A 7,870-nucleotide genomic window follows, 5' to 3' on the forward strand; every position below is an offset into this window, starting at 1 on the left:
GGGCCTAGGAAAGATGAAGGGGGAGGAAGAGGGACTGGGCTGGGAGAGCCTCAGATTGTGTTGCATATCCCACAGAGTGGTAGACTTCTGGGGCAAAGAACGTTCATTAGAGGCTGTCTGCTAACTCTGCTCCTTGCAGGTGAACAGGGAGTTCTTTCTTGAAGAAAAGCAACCTGGAGCTTTGTGACATATGGAGGAAAATAAGAAACATTCTCTCTTGCCCTCTGGGTGCTCAGAGTCTACTCTAGAGCTAATGACAAACACTCATGAAACTCAAGCCAAGAGCCCAGCTTCTGGAAAGCCTTTTAGCTTCGGGAGATTGCATAGCTTGTGAGTAGAGTAGGCAGGTTGGGAGCAAGACAGAGGCCTGAGGGCCATTCAGGGAGGGTTCTGCAGAGACTAAAGGACAATGGAAGAAGGGGAGAAGGGGATGGGAGAGGTGCTTGGTTAGGCAGGTACACAGCCTGGCTGGGCTCTGCTGCCATCCCCCGAGTGACCTTGGACAGGTCCCATCCACTTTCTGGGCTTCTGTCTCACCATCTGCTTCATGAAGGTGTCAGAACAGATCAGAGCTGCTTAACCTTTGGAAAAATCTAAGCAAAGCTAGGAAGTTTCTCCCCTGATATGTGCATTTAGATTTTTAAAAAAATTATTATGGTAAAATACATGTAACATTCACCATTTTAATAAATGCAATTCAGAGGTGTTTAGTGCACTCACAAGGCTGTACAACCATCATGACTATCTAGTTCTGGAACTTTTTCATCATAGTACCCACCAAACAGTCACTCCCCATTCCCATCTCACCTGGGCTGCAGGCAACCACTGATCTCCTTTCTTTATTGATTTGCCTGTATTTTGGATGTTTCCTGTAAGTGGAATCACATACTGTTGGGCCTCTTCTGTCCTCCTGCTTTCACTCAGATGGTGTCCAGCCTCATGCATGTCATGGCACCTGTCGGTGCTCTAGTCCTTTCTATGGCCATATAATATTCCCCAGTGGGGTTCTACCACATTCTGTTTATCCACCATTTGGTTTTGTGCATGATTTTGCCTTCAATTCCAGGGACTCCCTCGAGTTCAGTCCTGTGTCTCTGGGGGGAGCTAAAGTCAGTCTGCCTACGATACAGAGCTGGGTCATCTCAAAGTGGATTTCCAACTTTAAGATATGTGCTCAGGGGGTAGTGATTAATCACAACCTGGGAACGGCAGAATGTGTATCAGGGGAGCCTTTCTGGGGGAGGTTTCATTGGAGGTGGGCTACTGAAGGTAAGAAGGCAATAGGTCAGGTGGCAGGCCCTCCTTGTGTCCCCACAGCAGGAGCTGAGTCCCCAATAGGAGAAAACTCTGGGGGTGGAGGGCAGGTCAGGGAGCAGGATCATTTAGCTGGAGCAGTGTCCCTACTCCCCCACCCCCTACCTCCCGCCTCCAGCAACCTTCTGGAGCCCAGGGAAGAAGTGGTGGCTGGGTCGACAGAGGCCACAACCTCAATTACTGCCTTATGTCTCAGTTTATTTCCACCCAGCCAGGTGCCGGGCATGTCGTCAGCCACTCTTTGCAGAAGCTAAATGGCCTCCAGAAATAGAAACTGTGTTTCCTTCACAGGATGCACCATCCCCTCCCAGGGACAGCCACCCTCCCAAGGCCCAAGGCTGGAGCAGCATGTTCTCCAGCCCCTCACATCTTGCTGCCCGCCCTCACCTCGGTCTGTCTCCCCCAGGTCAGGCCGCTGCTTCCATCTCGCCTCCACAGACACACCTGGCTCACTCTCCACATCTGGCTCACTTCCCTCACATCTGGCCACCGCCCTCTGAAACAACAAATCACACTCCTGGCCTCCTCACCAGAACGTGGCTCAGCCAGTACTCGGCGGCCATCTTAGATTCTTCTGGGCCCTGAAGTCAGGCCCCAGCTGGACTCTATCCCCAGAAGGGACTGACTTCAGTCTCGGGGATGATGTGAAGACTCCAGACATCGGCCCCAGTCTCGAACTGCCCGTCCTCTCCCTGGAGAAGGACGCAAGGGGAGACTTTTAAGCTACACAGAGTAGGGGTGAGGAGCAAGGGGAGCTCTGGAGCAAACCGCAGATTAGCATCTCAACATTGCCCTTCCTAAACCACCTCTCTCCTCTCTGGAGTGGGGACAGCACTGGCCCCTGAGTCGCTGTCACCCTCTGTCATCTCATCCTGTTTCGCTATCCTCAGAATCCTTACCCCATCCTTCTGTTGGCCTGCTCCCACCGAAGCGTGAGGGCCTGGGGAGTGGGCGGCTTGCCAGTCAGACTCACGGCTGGATCCCGGTTCCTGGAATAGTGTCTGGTACTTGGAAGCCATCGACAATGGGTGGGGGTGGGGGGGAAGCCTGGAGAAGCCCCAGTAGGTTCCTGGTAGCTGCCTTCCAGTATCTGTGGGGCAGGGAGGGAACCTGGCCCCCTGGGCAGCAGCACTCAAAGGCAAAACCATAAACCACAGTGACATTCCTGGGAGGTTTGCTGTAAGACTTTTCTAAGAACCAGAGCTTGCCTCTGGTGTGGAAATCGCTGGGACCATCTGTCTGGACCGCTGTCAAGGACATCCCCGAGGTGAGTGGACATCAAGGTCTGGGGCTCTGTGCTGAGGTTGGAGGTTCTCTGCCAGTTCCTTCCCTCTCTCGCGCCCTCCCTCCTTGTTCTGGTCAGGAGAAGGCTGATTGCTGAGCGGAGGATGAGGGCTGAGGGAACGGGCTCCCCTTGAGGGCTTCCTCCATTAGATTGGGGGTGGGGGGCTACCTGAGGAATTGCCTCAGGCCACCAGTGAGAACATTGTTCTAGTGGCACATGGCCTGGACCCAGGAGAGAAGATGCTGATGAAAGGCTCTGGGCCCGACTCTCTCTGGCTGTGTGACTCAGGCACTGGGTCTCCCCTCCTCGGCTTCCCTTACAGAATGGGTTCCATGCTGCCTTCCTTCCTCTACTTCCCAGGATCAGTGCAAGGCAAAAAACAAAAGTACGCTGTGTGTCAGTCCTCTGAAAACTGCAGAGGAAAGGGATTGTAGTCAAGGCCCAGAGCACTCCATTATACGTTTCTCTCTTAGACTGTGCGGTAGGCAGAGGGATAGCTCCCCAAAGATTTTCTCATCCTCATCACCAGAAGCTGTGAGTTGGTTACCTCAACACAGCAAAAAGGAACTTCACAGATGTGATCTGCAGAAGGGGAGAGTAGGGGAGTTTCCCCTGAATTATCCCACAGGCCCAGTGTAATCACTGGGTCCTTGTAAGAGAGAGGCAGGGGGGTCAGAGTCAGAGGAGATGATGGCAGGAGGTAGAGTCAGAGCGATGTGGCCATGAGCCAAAAAATGCCACAGGCTTTAGTCGCTAGAAAGGTCAAGACAGCACTTTTTCCTAGAGCCCCGGGGGGAACAGCTCTGTGGACACCTGGATTTTAGCCATTTCCGACTTGTGACCTATGGCATTGTAAGATACAAAGTTTGTGTTGTTTTGGGCCTCCAAGTTTGTGGCGGTGTGTTACGGCAGCCGTAGAAGATTCGTATAGATGGGGCCATATAGACACTGCCTCAAATTTGATTCTCTAACACTTTTTCTACATTACTCCTCGGTCAATGAAAACTTGTGTCATTCCCAAGTTAGTTCATGACTCCCATGTTATCAGTAAGTGGATCACGGCTTATTGTTCTTGAGTTCCATTTTAGCAGAGCATCCGAATTCCACACAACCAAGTTAAAATCCCAGCTCAATAATTTTCTGACTGGGGGACTTTGAGCTAGGTCACTCAGCCTCTCAGAGCCTGTCTGTTCTGTGGCAAAAATAGGGAGTTGTAAGAATTAACTAAGATTCCATTCGAAAACTCTTTCCTGGGTAATGAGGGTCATGTTCAAGGTTGCTAGAGAAATTACAGAATGCCCTGTTAAATTAGAATTTCAGATAAGACAAATATATACAGGGCACCTGGATGGCTCAGTCTGTTAAGCATCTGCCTTCGGCTGAGGTCATGGTCCTGGGGTCCTGGGGTCCTGGGGTCCTGGGATCGAGTCCTGCATCAGGCTCTCTGCTCGGCAAGGAGTCTGCTTCTCCTTCTGACCCTCACCCAACTCGTGCCCCCCCCTCAAATAAATAAATAAAATCTTAGAAAAACACAGATAGATGCATATGTTTTTTAGTATAAGTACGTGTCATGCAACACGTGGAACATACAGTAAAAATGTATTGTCTTATCTGAATTTCAAATGTAACTGAGTGTCTGTATTTTTTTTTAAGATTTTATTTATTTATTTGACAGACAGAGATTACAAGCAGGCAGAGAAGCAGACAGAGAGAGAGGAGGAAGCAGGCTCCCCGCTGAGCAGAGAGCCCGATGCGGGGCTCAAACCCAGGACCCTGGAATCACGACCTGAGCCCAAGGCAGAGGCTTTTTTTTTAAGATTTTATTTATTTATTTATTTGACAAACAGAAATCACAAGTAGGCAGAGATGCAAGCTGAGAGAGAGTGGGAAGCAGGCTCCCTGCTGAGCAGAGAGCCCGATGCGGGGCTCGATCCCAGGTCCCTGGGATCATGACCTGAGCCAAAGACAGAGGCTCAAGCCACTGAGCCACCCAGGCGCCCCGAGTGTCTGTATTTTTATTTGCTAAATCTGGCAACCTTAGTCTTGTCCCAGGTCACACAGCTCATAAGCAATAGTATGAAAGGTCTGGCCTTGAGCATATGGGCCCAGTCACACAACAGCCTTGGACTCACGGCTCAATGGAGGCTTCAAAAACAAAGGGAGCCTGAGCCTTGGAAGCCCAAGGCTCACATCTTTAAAATATCTACAGCGGTCATGAAAAGCAAATTTTATTTATTTTTTTTTAAGTAATCTCCATGCCCATGCGTGGGGTTTGAACTCACGACCCTGAGACCAAGAGTCACATGCTGTACTGACTGAGCCGGCCAGCACACTACGAAAATCAGATTTTGAGACACCACACAAATAAATGTTTATATCTATTATATGTATGCGTAACATGTGTATAAAGTATATAAAATTGAAACAGTACAAAAATAAATGGAAGAAGAAACTGTATGTTAAGAAATGCTTTTTTTTTTTTTAAAGATTTATTTATTTGGGGTGCCTGGGTGACTCAGTGGGTTAAGCCTCTGCCTTTGGCTCAGGTCATGATCTCAGGGTCCTGGGATCAAGCCCCGCATCAGGCTCTCTGCTCAGCAGTCCTCTCTCTCTGCCTGCTTCTCTGCCTACTTGTGATCTGTCTGTCAAACAAATACATAAAATCTTAAAAAAAAAAAAAAAGAAAGAAAGTAGATGAGTGTTTGCCAGGGATGGAAGGGGGGGTGGGGGGTTGAAGAGTGGCTGCTAATGGATATGGGTTTCTTTCCAGGGTGACAGAAATGTTCTGGAACTAGATAGTGGTGATGGTTGCATAACCTTATGAATATAGTAAAACCCAGTGAATTGTACACTTTAAATGGTGAATTTTAATTTATTTTTTAAATTTTATTTTTCCTTGGGGCACCTGGGTAGCTCAGTCAGTTAAGTATCCCACGCTTGGTTTCAGCTCGGGTCATGATCTCAGGGTTGTGAGATTGAGCAGAGTCTGGCCCCATGCTCAGTGGGGAGTCTGCTTGAGATTCTCTCTCTCCCTCTGCCCCACCACCCCTGCTCTTCCTCTTTCTCAAATAAATAAATCTAAAAAAATAAAAAAGATTTTGGGGCATCTGGGTGGCTCAGTCTGTTAAGCATCTACCTTTGGCTCAGGACATGATCCTGGGGTCCTGGGATGGAGCCCTGCATCGGGCTCCCTGCTTAGCGGGGAGTCAGCTTCTCCCTCTCCTTCTGCCCCTCCCCACTTGTGCTCGCTCCCTTGCTCACGCGCTCTCTCTTTCTCAAGTAAATAACTAAAATCTTTTTTTTTCCTTTAAAGATTTTATTTATTTATTTGACAGAGATCACAAGTAGGCAGAGAGGCAGGCAGAGAGAGAGGAGGAAGCAGGCTCCCCGCTGAGCAGAGAGCCTGATGCAGGGCTTGATCCCAGGACCCTGGGATCATGACCCGAGCCAAAGGCAGAGGCTTTAACCCACTGAGCCACCCAGGCGCCCCAATAAAATCTTTTTTAAAAAAAGAAAGATTTTACTTTTCTTTGAGTCATCTCTATGTCCAATGTGGGGCCGGATCTCTCAACCCTGAGATTAAGAGTCACACGCTCCACTGACTGAGCCGGCCAGGCGCCCCTTAATGGTGAATTCTATGTTATTTAAAGTGTCATGTGAATTTTGTCTCAATTAAAACAGGAAGTACAGTTAGAAGGCTACCAAGGGCACGGTGAGCCCTCAGGGAGGTTAGTTGCCATTTAGCTTAAACTCTGTGGGATTTGTAGAGCGGTCCAGATTGAGCTGATAGAAAAAAAATTCCTAAAAGGCATGTGACCTTTAGAGATTGAATTCACATTCTTAATATATGTTAAATCATTTCTTGGGGCGTCTAGGTGGCTCAGTCAGTTAAGCATCTGACTCTTGATTTTGGCTCAAGTCTTGATCTCAGGGTTCTGGGATTGAGCCTGGTGTCAGGCTCCCCGCTCAGCAGGAAGTCTGCTCAGCGCCCCCCCCCCCAACCATTCCCCTGCTTTGCCCTTCTCCCTGCTCATGGGCTCTCGCTCTCTCTCTTAAATGAATAAATAAATCTTTTAAAAAAATATTTATTTATTTGACAGAGATCACAAGTAGGCAGAGAGACAGGCAGAGAGAGAGAGAGGGAAGCAGGCTCCCCGCCGAGCAGAGAGCCCAATGCGGGGCTCAATCCCAGGACCCTAAGATCAGGACCTGAGCTGAAGGCAGAGGCTTAACCCACTGAGCCACCCAGGCGCCCCCTCATCTACTTTCTATCTCTATGGATGTAACTATTCTGGACATTTCATATGTATGAAGTCATATAGTATATGGCCTTGTGTATCTGGTTTCCTTCACTTAGCGTGTTATCCGGGTACATCCACGTAACATGTATCCGCATGTCGTCTCTTTTTATTGGTGGATAATATTCGCTGATGGATGTACCACATTTTACCCATTCGTCAGTTGATAGGTATTTGGGTTGCTTCCACTTTGTGGCTCTTGTGAATAATGCTGCCGTGAACATGTGTGTATGAGCTTTGGTGTGAACTTGTTTTCAGCTCTCTTAGATACGTGCCCAGGAGTGGGATTGCTGGGTCCTCTGCGTTTACATTTTTTGAGGAAACAAACCTTTTTGTTCCCAATACAGCTGCACCATTTTACATTCCCACCAACTGGTATGAGGGTTCCAGTTTCTCCACAAACTCACCAACACTTATTTCCTTTCAAAAATAATTATAACCATCCTCATGGATGTGAGACAGCATCTCACTGTGGTTTTGATTTGCACTTCCTTAACAGTTCTAATGTCAAGCAGGTTTTCATGTACTTATTGGCCATTTGTATATATCTTCTTTGGAGAAATGGCTATTTACATCCTTTGCCTTTTAATGGGGTTGTCTTTTTTGTTATTGATTTATAGGAATTATTTATAGATGCTGGATGTCAGATGTATGATTTGCAAATACTTTCTTCTCTTCCCTGGGTTTTCCTTTCACTTTCTTGATGGCGTCCTTCGACACACACAAAAATTTTATTTTGATGAAATCCAACTTACATATTTTTCTTTGGTTGTTTTAGCTATGTTTGCTAACTTCTTGAATGCTTACAACAACCAAATGAGGTGGACAATCTTATTAGCGCCCCCATTTTACAGATGAAGAAACTGAGGCACAGAAAGGTAAAGTCCCTTGCCTGAGATTAAGCAGAGAACAGGCAACGGGGCTGAGATCTGAAGCACTCACACACCAGGGCCCCAGAAGGGAAGCATTCACC

The sequence above is a fragment of the Martes martes genome (genome assembly GCF_963455335.1).
Source record: "Martes martes genome assembly, chromosome: 16".
NCBI lineage: Eukaryota > Metazoa > Chordata > Mammalia > Carnivora > Mustelidae > Martes > Martes martes.